We start from the raw sequence: 12265 nt of genomic DNA, 5'->3' as shown, positions 1-12265 counted from the left end.
GTTTGAGAGATTTAACCTTCCTCACTTCCTTGCTTCTATTAATAACGGTGTCATAGTCTTGCCTGCACTTTGATACTATGTGAGCTCATTTACACACACACCGACACTCACACGCGCGCAAGCAAGCCTGTAGGCACGCACACACACACACACGCACCTGTACTCGTAGTGTTTAAAGCCTTGATATTCCTGCAAGATCTATGTGCAAACAAATCCTACCAAAATACTCGTGAGCGTTTTGAGCAGTGACAGGATCAGATAGAAATGCTACACTGAATGCCACAATGCCGGAGCACCTGGCCACGGGCCAAATCTTGAATTTCAATGCGTCCTAATGGATCAGATGAAAGCTATGTGAATACTCCAATGTTTGTACCGACTACCTGCTCCCTGTCTTTCCCGTCTGTGCCAAGGGTGATCCAGAACTATGCCTGCTGGCAGCTGAGCATTAGCGTGGCACAGAACCTGCCCTCTGTGGTATCAGCACTCCACCACATACAGGAGACAGGACACTAGGCCCCATGTCCTGAGTGGTCAGCTTACGAGCCAACAGGACTACGGTGTGGCATCTGACTTCCTTGCAGCCACATCAAACAGACAATGACAGGCCGGAATCTGGGCAGCGTTAGATTGGCCGTGTAGTTCACTCACAGGCTGTCCGTCATGCCTCGCCGTGGGCTTAAGGTTTCAAAAGTGCAGCTCTCAAGAGTGGTCAGCTGTTGATGTCCGTGTATGCAAACTGCTGAAGTGACAATTATAGTGACTTGTTGAACGTACTCTGAAAAATGTAAATAAAAAATATGTGCAGTTTCTAATGCTGTATGTTTCAGTCAACTAATAGAATAGAATTTATTCTTGGACAATTACTTATTAGCAGTAAGAGCAATAGAGTGAAGAAATCACAGACTAACATAAAAACATCTTCAAATGTCATCAATGAATTATTTTGATAATCTAACTTTGAGAGAATGTAACTGACTGAGTTCAACAAGTCAAATAAAAAAAGTTAAATAACTGAATAAAATAAATAAACCTATAAGGCATAATATATCCTTTTTTATTTGAAACCCCCAATTAATGTCTTATTGATGTTATTAATAATTCCTTCTGAGAACAAAGAAATATAACCTTCACTTAGATACAGTCCAAGAGTTGTAGATTGCAAACCTCCTTTGCCTGCCTAAACTTAAAGATAGAGGTCTGATTACATCACTGTTTACCTAAAGTACACTAAATGGACATGTCTACGTTTAACTGGGCTTATTAAAATCTTAAGCCCAGTCCACAGTATACCAATGATTCCTGATGCAACAAAGGTGTTGCAATGCATTGCAGAGAGAAATTGCAACGGTCTGAAGTGCCCCTTTGCAGGTCTGGTTTGGGATTCTGTTTCAAGTGGTTCAAGTAGCAACTCGTTGCATTGGGAAACATTGGTGTGAACTGGGCTTTAGATATTAAACCTTGTTGGAAATCATCTTCAAAATCCCTGTTCAAGCAAATAAAATGCATTCAATGCCAGCTAAGGATTCCCAACGATATATGCAAAGAACTACCTGTTATCCCGCAGATTAGGAGATTTGATTTAAGCATCATATAATGCCTACTACACTGTATTTGAGGGAAATTGCAATGGCTGCATTCATGACAGATGCAGGATAGGAATATGAATGGGCATTTCTGATTTCTGTACATACTGTACCACAGTAAACCTGTAAAATTCTTTGATATACAGTTCACTTAATCTAACTCCGCCAGATTGGTTATGATAATAAATTGATGATATTGACCTTGAGAAAAGTGATGGAGACATTATTGTTACTAGGAAGGAAACAACTAGCTTACTACTAATAACTACACTAGTCTGTGTAATGTCAGATATCACGTGAGAACATACGGTTCAATCCGGAGGTATACTGAAACGAAGCATTTAGAAATTGTGTGAATTCCGTATGTTAGCCGGGTAATCCTGCTAAACATGTTGACCTTTTCTGGAATCCTACAGATCACTGGGGTGATTATTGGAAACTGAGAGCGAGAGAAGACATGAATAGAGCCATGTGTCTCTGACATTAAACACAATGTGTGAGATAAACAATTATTGAATATTTTCACATACTCCGGTAAACATAATTTGAATGTTTGGATTGAGGGGCTGTTATATGACCTTTGTCTGATAATGTGTTGCATAACAATACAGTATGTGGTCTAATAATGGCATGGCTCCCATGTGGCTCTCGGACTTCATGTTGCCAGTCTATGATGTCAGTCATAGTTATGACTCATTTATGATATTATGTCTCTCAATTTTGTGCAAGGTTTCAGTCTGATCCAAACCCTGTTGACTTCCTTTATTATAAGATTTAAGAAGGAAAAAAAAAGGTGTGTAAAATAAAAAATGTGTCGAGGTACTTCTTATACTGACACTGTGAAAAAGAAATGTGTTGCTGATTGGTTCGGTGGTTTTCTAGATTAGCCCCAGACAAACAGACAAACAGACACAAACAAAAACAAAAAATTGAGAACATTTGTAACTCAAATCTTTGCTTCTGGGGGGGGGGTCTCTGGAACAAAATATTTTGAGATGGGGGTCCACGGCCAAATACATATCAATTTGGGGGTCCTTGGTATGAAAACGTTTGAGAACTACTGCTCTACACACAGTCAGTTCTTGCAGAATGCCTGTCATTAAAAATGAAGGTGCTCATCCCAGCCGTGACACAGCTAATGAAACAAGGGCCTCTTCTGTCTCAGTGACTAGCGTCTTCCTCACACCCCATGTGGTGGTGATTCATTCAGCTTACTCATGTTACTGCACCAAACAAATTAATATTTCATATAGTTACTTGAGTATTCCGTCTGGGGGAGGTACGACCCCCATGATGTCCCCCCATCCCATCCATCCCTCAGTCTGTGCTGTGTTGTCGCATAAAAGAACCCTCTGAAAGGGTTCTATTTTTGGTGACCACTACCTCCTCCACTCTGTCCCCATCAGACATCCATGGGGGGGGGAGTGCGCAGTTTGGTGTCACCACTCTGGGAACGCTCCGTAACAATGCTGCCTCTGTCTGTCTCTGCACCAAACAGGCCATCTTCCTCTTGCTTCAGAGACCAGATGCAAAGACTTAATTTCCGAACTCTAATATGTGAATTATACTAATAATAATCCATTAAGGCAACAACCTGGAATAAGATATTTTGAGATGGGGGTCCGCGGCCAAATCCATATAATTTTGGGTGTCCTTGACATGGAAAAAGTTGGAGCACCACTGATATAGCATCCAAGCAACAACAATGATATGTAGTTGGCCGCAGACCCCCCCCATCTCAAAATATTTAATTCCAGGGACCCCTAGAAGCAGTGGTGGCTTATCCAACGGGCTTGAGGTGCTGAAGCACAGGGCACCAACCTTGGGGGGGGGGGGGGCACCAAACGGCGTGAAAAAAAATAAATATGTAAAAAACGCCGGAATTTAGAAGCAGGGCTCCGCGCTCATAGTGTGAGCTTGTATATCTGCTATTTTTGAATAGCCAAAGTATAAAATAATGGTTATAGCTAAAAAACTAAAATTACCGGATTGAATGGATTAATTTCTGAACTCTAATATCTGAATTATACTAATATTAAGCAGTAGCTCAGGAGGTAGGGGGGCCACATGGGAAACAGAAGGTTCTCGTTTCAATCCCCGGTTCTTCCTGGCTACGTGTCGGATTGTCCTTGAACAAGACACTTAACCCAAACTGCCCCCGCTGAGCAGGTTGTGTGTGAATAGGTGAATGAAATGCACATTGTAGCGGGCGGCAGTGGCTCAGGAGATAGAGCAACAGGTTCCCAGTTCGATCCCAGGCTCCTCCAGAGTTAGTGTCAAAGTGTCCTTGAGCAAGACGCTGAAGCCCTAATTGCCCCCGATGAGCAGGTTGGTGCTTTGCATGGTTGCCCTCGGTGTATAAATGTGTGTGTGATTGGGTGAATGTAATGCACCTTGGATAAAGGCGCTATATAAATGTACTATTTGCTATTTAAAGCGCTTTGGAAAAAGGCGCTTTTTAAATGCACCATTTACAATTTTGAGTATTTGATCATGAATTGGAGCGCCTTTATTCTATATTTCTATTTCTATATATTTTATTTATGTTAGATATTAATTCTGAATTTATGAATAATATGAATTTAGAGTCGCAACAGTGTGTCACTCAGAAGTAGCCATGTCTTGAATGGATGATTATTTTGTTTTGTCTTTTAGCTTTGCTAGAGGCAGGCCTCTAAGGATGTCTGTTGGCCAGACAGTTGGTTGGTCGGTCCAACACTTTGGTCCCAAACAAGATATCTCAAAAACTACTGGATTGCCATGGATTTTGCTGTGCACCTTCATGCTCCCCGGGGGGGCTTTTGGTCTTCCCATGGCCTTTCCTCTACAGCCACCCTCCGGCCAAAATGTTCACCTTGCTCAAAAGATTATCTCAAAATCTAAAGGCTGGCTCACCATGAAACATGCCGAGTGCATGTCCTGTATGATCGCCTGAGGATGAACCAAACTGATTTTGGTGACTTCATGGCATTTCTTCTAGCACCACCGTAGGCCAACATTTCCACTTACACACATTTCATTTCATAATCGAATGACTGGATTGCCATGAAACCTGTTGAGCACATTCATGCTCCCCAGAGGATTAACCCTAACCATTTAAGTCACCGCGTGACCTTTCTTCACCACATGACCCTTCTCCACCCTCAGGCCAAAATGTAAACATTGCACACAATATAATATCTCATAATCTAATTGGCAGATTGTCGTGAAATTTGTGGAGCACATTCATGCGCTGCAGAGAAATAGCAATTTTTTATTTTGGTTACCCTATGACTATGTTCTCTAGTGCCTCCCTCAGGTCAAACATCACAGTTTAGCCCCCCTATTGGCATGGTTCAAAGGATGGCAATGTTGATTGCTCAGTCAGTTGATCATTTGGTTGGTTGTGGGACCCAGAGGGTGGTGTTTGGCTCCCATTGATGTCGCTCGGCCCTTCCACCCACGTACAGTATGTGCAGTATCAGTGTTTTTCATACTTTTTGAACTGGTGGTGATTTAACAAATACCATACAGTGTAGCTATTAACCAGAAGGGATCAAGGGAAGCAGCCTTCTAACTATGCTTTAATTTATTGAGATTTACATCCTGAACCAGATTTTTACAGTCCCCAAGTTCAGGCGATACATCAAAGCATGACAAGGAATACTGAGTTCATAACATACGTTAAGAATATTATCGCTGTCCATGAAGCAGAAATCAAGTTTCAACTAGAAACAAATTTCCTACGAAAATTTAAGTGTGCCTGCGTTGGCTGAGGAGTTGGCTGAGGGGCTTTGTTGCCGTGGTAGCGAAAAAAGTAATAGCCTGGTCGGCCCGGTCGTTGCGCACGTTTTGATGTATACATTGGCAGGGGCGTGTCAACCGTGTGGGAGGAGTAGCATTTTGATCCCCCCGGGCGGCCAAAAAAGTCAAGAAAAAACCAGCAAAATAATGATTATAAAATCAATAAAAAATAAACCGAAACTCAATAAAGGAAAATTAAAAAAACGAAAAATGTAAGGTAAAAATGGGCATCTAAAACAATGTTTGAAAAAAATCTAATAATTTATTTTAATATATAAACAATTACTCAAATGGTTTCAAGTGCTTGTTTCACCCACTTCTGAAGGTCTGACACAAAAACTGACCATTATACATTTGTTTGCAGACCCCTATTTAGGGGGGGTAGGCGAAGTTTCGGAGCATTTCGGGCACTTTTCAAACTGGAAGTGAAGAGGTCCAATTCCCGGTTGGACCATTGAGCTGCATACCCCTCAGAGAGTGTTTTGGTGTAAAAACAAAAAAAAAAAAAAAAAAAGTTTGGGAAAAAAAAAGTTTGGAAAAGAAAAAAAAAAAGTTCGGAAAAAAAAAAGTTGAAAAAAAAAATATGGTCCACCCAAAAATATGTCCACCCATCAACCTGCACTCTTAACCGGATCTGTAACCGTTAACATGGGTTTGAATGGGGGACTGTAAGGGGGCGTGGCTACGTGGGTGGGGGCGTGGCTACGTGGTTGGGGGTCCCCGGACCCCCAACCCCCAAACATGTCCACCCATCAACCTGCACTCTGAACCGGATCTGTAACCGTTAACATGGGTTTGAATGGGGGACTGTAAGGGGGCGTGGCTACGTGGGTGGGGGCGTGGCTACGTGGTTGGGGGTCCCCGGACCCAACAGCCAAACTCATTGATAAGCAGTTGGCCATGTGGCCGATGAGAGGAGAAGAGATCGTGGTCCATTTCAATGTAAAAGGTTCATTACATCATCATCCTAGATGAGGATGATGATGATGAAGGGTAGGTTTGTAGAAAAAGTCTGAATTTTGGACTGAAAAGGGGGCGTGGCTACGTTGTTTTGCCTATAACGTCGCCGTGGTAACGCGAAACGGTGAAAAAAGTAATGCGGTAAGTGGGCCGGTCGTCCCGCACGTTTTGATGTATACATTGGCACTAACGAGTAAACCGTGTGGGAGGAGAAACTTTTTTCGTGGTACGTGCGGCCAAAAGGGGCGGAGTTTCGCAGTTTTTGGCTAATAACGTCGCCATGGTAACGCGTATCGGAAATTCACTTCCGAGCACACGATTCCCGACCTGGACGCACGTTTTGATGTATTTATTGTTGCGGTAGTGTAAACCGTGCGGCCTGTACGGACGGACGAACTTTTGCGGCGTGAAATAAACTTGGATTAATAAATATGGCGGAATGCAACAAGTGTGCCACTGCCATTACATGGCAGGCACACTTAATAAGAGAAAAGCATTTGGCTATTTTGAAACAAATTATAAATTTGTAATATTCATTGGTGTAAATAATGAACTTCAAGAATAGTTTTTTCCCTTTTTTTTCTTTCGCAGAATGTAATATCATATACTGTAATGCAATGGTTCTCAAACTTTTTCAAGTCAAGGACCCCCAAATTGATATACATTTGGCCGCGGACCCCCATCTTTAAATGTTTTGTGCCAGGGATCAACCAGAAGCAAAGATTTGCGTTTGATTTGATTCAATTTTGGTAAAAGAAATACGAGTAAACACAACAATATAACTTAAACCCTGCAGGATATACACATAAAATGGTTAAAATGATTGTGATGCTGTATTAATTTTTTTTGGCTGGGGACCCCCTGGAACCCCACCAAGGACCCCTAGGGGTCCCCGGACCCCACTTTGAGAACCAATGATGTAATGAATTACAACTGTCAGTTTAGGGCCAGCTGCAAACAACAAAGTGACCATCAAACAAAACAAAACAAAAACGTTCAGTTGCGCATCAAGAGTCCAAGTGAGTAAGATATCTTCTGGTGTGGATACTGGATAGGGTGATGTAATCACAGGAAGTGGTCTACAAATCAGTTTTAGTTTATGTGAAATCGAGCCAAGTAGAGCAGACCCCCAGAACCAGGTCTTCTCCGGAGGGGACAGCCCTCTCTGATTCTACCCGGTGGCTGCGGAACTCTCAACTCCACCCACACAAAAATGCTTTCAATGTCAGCACTTTAAATCACCTTAAAGACCCACAAAAGGCTTGTAATAGGAATGTCTCCGCAGTCATATGAGTCCGACTTTTATTGCAACCCATCAATCTCTGTGTGAGTCATGTATTCATGAGCTTGTTGATATAAATATTGTTTTCAGAATAGTTGATAGAAACACGGACGAGACAGGAAATCAATTTGTGAGATTGCCATTTCATTTTAGCGGCCAACTGTGTGTGAATGATGATGCTTTCAGTGTCAGCATTTGTATAACACAATATGTAGTATATAATCTATTCCAAAACATTGAAAGAGCTACTGTATATGCCAAATTAATCTCAGTCTAATAAACAATAAGAGCAAGAAATAGTGGTAACAAAACAAGACTATTTGTAGCAACCAACAAGTTAGTTTTAAAGTACTGAAGTAGCCCCTAGCCAAGTAGCCTAGTCAAGATCATAACCTGTGTGACCAAATTAAACAAGACTAAGGGCCCCATTTCACAGTGAATGGATGAATCGACCATCTTTGGAGGCGACGTGTCATGTTTTTTCCCCACCTGCACTTGTTATTTTGGGAACTTGCCGTGTGCCAGTGTGGTAGGAGAGGTACAGTAGTGGGGTGTGTTGTTTGCTAATTAACGGCACACAGGTCTACCGGCGTATTGCGAGGCGCGTGCTTGTCCATTGCTATTTTGGCTCACTTTATGTTCTGCTTGTCTGTTTCACATTGGTATGAATCGGTCAAGCTGGAAGAACTAATATTTCATCATGTTTTTTTAATGCATTCTATGTGTGACAATGGTTATACACTTGTATCCATCAAAATTGTTGTGCACAGGGAATATTGAAGGTTTAAAATACATAATGGTTTCTCCTTCATAAAAGGCTCATTAATTGGTCAGGTCAACTATAGATTATTATTACACTTTCTGCCAGGTTCTGTTTGGCTGATGTCGGACATCATTGAACCATTTCTTAAAGGTGCTTAGTGTCTGTATTGTTTAAAACAGGGAGCAGACATGAACGTGGATGGAGAGTTCAGCAGACTGTCTTGCAGACCTTTGCCTTTCATAGTGCTGTGTATACAAGGCATACTCAGAGTGTACCAGGCCCATTTTATAGACATTTCTAATGGACAGGTCACACAGACAGGTATGCAAGGAAGGACACAATAAATGACCACCACTTGGACCTCCTAGGCAGATGTCTACTCACAGTCTGCAAGTATGACTGTGCTGAACCTGGGAAGACGTCCACAGGTCCAAGCAGCAGTCATTTTGAAGACATCCATCCATGTAGTTCATTTGGCAAATATGAATTGGGCTTATGAACTGCACTTTACACTGAGAAATACTTCCCATAGGACCAGTGTCAGACATCTTACATGCATTTGCTATTTCCTACCAAAATCTTTTTACATAATCTGCTCAGGATGGCTGTTTGAGTTGTTTTTTTGACAATTCTACTCCTCAAGGACATTAATTTGTTCTTGAGTTGTTCACTGAGCACAATGTCCAATGTTCACGGAATCGCGATAATTTGATTGGACATGAATTAAGACACCTGCAACACACCCACAGATAATATTCATCCTAACCAACCTCTTATTCTCATCCTAACCAACCTCTTATTTGAGATAATTGATTTTAAATATGAACAGAAATTAAAAGATAATAGTCAACACTATGGTAGAGCAACTGTCAGTCAAAGAGAGGTTCAAAATGTATGTTGAGCCTTCCACAACCAAAATTGTACAGCTAAAAACTATAACTATAACAGAAAGCCAAGCTAAAACATATCATATGCTGCCATAAATCCATACTATACTGTCCCTCCCATCCCTGCTCCAAGTGTCCTATAGACTCTTCTCCTTCCTGGCTCCCCCCAAGCTGTGGAATGACGACCCCCCCTCACTCCCCATCTTCCGCCACAGCCTGAAAAACCATCTCTTCAGACTCCACTTCACCCCTAGTACTTATTTCTTTGCATCAGCAAATGACTAAAATGACAACACTTTCAATTGCCGATATGAGAGAATGACCCACTCACAATGAATTCATATCCACCCTTGCAAAAAAATAAAAATCATCTTCACTTTTCTGTCAAGTTTTGACAGAAGAATAACAATATCTCACTTTTTGGACCCAGAAACGAATATATGCTCTTATCCAGAGTGACTTACAAGGTGCAGTCTCCAACATTTGCAATAAAAAAATAACATTAGCTTGAATTTTGTATAGCGCCTTTCATGAACCCAAGGACGCTTTACATCAAAAACAATGAACAACAAACAACCAACCAAACAAAACAACAAACAACTAGTTGCCATAAGCCTGTGAGAATATGTGTCTTTTCAAGGCAGCCTTAAAAGAGTCCAGAGTTGGAGGTAATAATAATTGTATTATTATTATTATATTATTCATTTAGACAGCCGTTTGTCATGATAGCTGATCTATAGTAGCCTAACTGGCAGTTTGGTACAAAGAAATGTATAAAGCATATAGGCTAGATAATAATATACTCTGTAGTATAACGTGTTGCACACCACAACTCGCAATGCAACTGAGCTTATAGATCTGCTATACTATGAAACCATGAGTAAATATTTAAAAGAAGAAACGCAACTGAATTCCGTGGAATCAATAAAGCTCTAATATGCACCTTTATCAATGAATAAGATAAACCATGGTAGCCATGAACTCTCATTGGATTTCCATCCATTTAGACAGCATCAGCTATAGCTTAACTTAATAGAACGTTTTTGAACTGGTTAAAAAAGAAGAAGCTTGCTTTAGAACAGTGGTTCTCAACCTCTTCAGGCCACGACCTCCCAAATGAATCATAATGAACTGGGGACCCTGACAAGCACTTGGAATGTAGGAGTTGAGACATTCAATTTAGTTTGACTCAGTTCCAAAGATAAGTATTGTGAAAATAGCCAATCTACAAGCTTATGGGCGTTATAAGCATTGTGCTTGCAGATCGGCTATTTTCAAAAATGTTGCCTCTTTCTTATATTATTTGACAATTTGGCCAATGTTTGACCAGTTAGTTTATTGATTACCTTTGATGCCATAGTGGTCTTTTTATTTGCTTTTTTTTTGGTATTAAAAGTCCTTAAATTGTCACTTCACTGTCATCTGGGACCCCCCGCCCCCCCAATCATGTGGGGACCCCTGGGGGTCCCGACCCACAGGTTGAGAAGCACTGCTTTAGAGGATGAAAATGTTACGTTTATAGAAACCCTCAATGCCCCCTTGCTTTGAACACAAATAGATTGAATGAATTATCCTTGAATAAACCTTATTGGATAAATACATTCTGCAGAAGATGAAAGGGGGGACTATTTAAGTGTAAATCAGGAGGATAATGGGAAAGGTTCCTCAGGTGCCACACCATGGTTTGGAGTCCTTCTTTTGTGGTCTATATACAGTTTCCCTCTAAGCTCTTAGTCATAAGACACTGGTTATTGAATGACCAACTGCTTCAAGGTATATGTGAATTAAAGTCTTATGTAAGCATGGAGTAGGTAGGCTACTGTAGATTAAATTGACTCAGTTCCACAGATAAGTATTGTGAAAATAGCCAATCTACAAGCTCACTAGTTGTGAGCTTGTAGATCAGCTATTTTCATGTTTGAATATAGTTTGTTGATTACTTTTGATGGTGTAGTGGTCTTTTTTTGGCTTTTTTTTAACGTATTAAAACGGTCTTAAAAGTCCTTAAAAGTAACGATTTCATCTCGCCCACCACACGGGTATTTACACATGTGTGCTAGTAAATAAGTGTGGTGGGCATCCTAATTTGAGATGTGTGTGTAACCCAGCAGACGGAAGGAACCCGACACTGCTGCGCGCAGCGCGGGGAGATCAGAAACATGCATCGGCAACAGAACATCTCCAAATCGCTTTCCGCATACTGAAATCTAACCCGAGGACATCAGGAGTGTGACATAATCCTCAAGACATCTCAAAACTGCGAGCCTCCGAGTGGATCGAGCGCCAAGAGTGGCTTGCAGAGATGTGTGCGTGTGCGTGTGTGTGTGTGTGTGTGTGTGTGTGTATTAACTTCAGTTACTCTGCTGTTTGGTCTCGCAGAGGTCGAGAAAATAGAGGCGAACACCAACACCAAAAACGCTCGCCCCAAAACACAGTCGCCCCGGGGCAAATCCGGCGACCCTTGGAACGGCCACTAGGTGTTCGTAAACGTAACTGTGGCGTGTGCCTAAAACAAAACCTAACCTTATTATTCCTAAACTTAAATTAACCTCAATAAAATGGTGCCAAAGCCTAACCTTATTCCTAATCTTAACCTCAGTGAAACTATTCATAACCCTAAATGTATGTCTAGCCTTTGCTTATCCTCAGTAAAAACAAATACAAGAATACAAGAACCGCTGGGGGCGGGCGGTCCGCGGGGGAGAAAAAAAGGGGGCGAGCGTGTTTTGGGGCGAGTCTTCCAGTTACCACACCAACTGCTCTAAACGTCAGCGCGCGTTTAACTATAAATCTCTCCAAAGCGCCCTCTGCTCCCGGTGCGGTGTGTGTAAATGCAGCTGCACATCTGTCCTGTCCTGCCATTCCAGAGTGAGGAGACTAACGACACCACTTAACTTGGGGGGAGAAAATGGAGAATAAATATTCCCCCGTCTTTTGGTCACGATATCAAGGGTCATGAATATCGGCGATTATGAAAATAGCGCAATCGCATTTGACGACCGCA

The sequence above is a fragment of the Gymnoscopelus braueri genome (genome assembly GCF_963280865.1).
Source record: "Gymnoscopelus braueri genome assembly, chromosome: 22".
Lineage (NCBI taxonomy): Eukaryota > Metazoa > Chordata > Actinopteri > Myctophiformes > Myctophidae > Gymnoscopelus > Gymnoscopelus braueri.
This window is presented reverse-complemented; position numbering follows the sequence as displayed.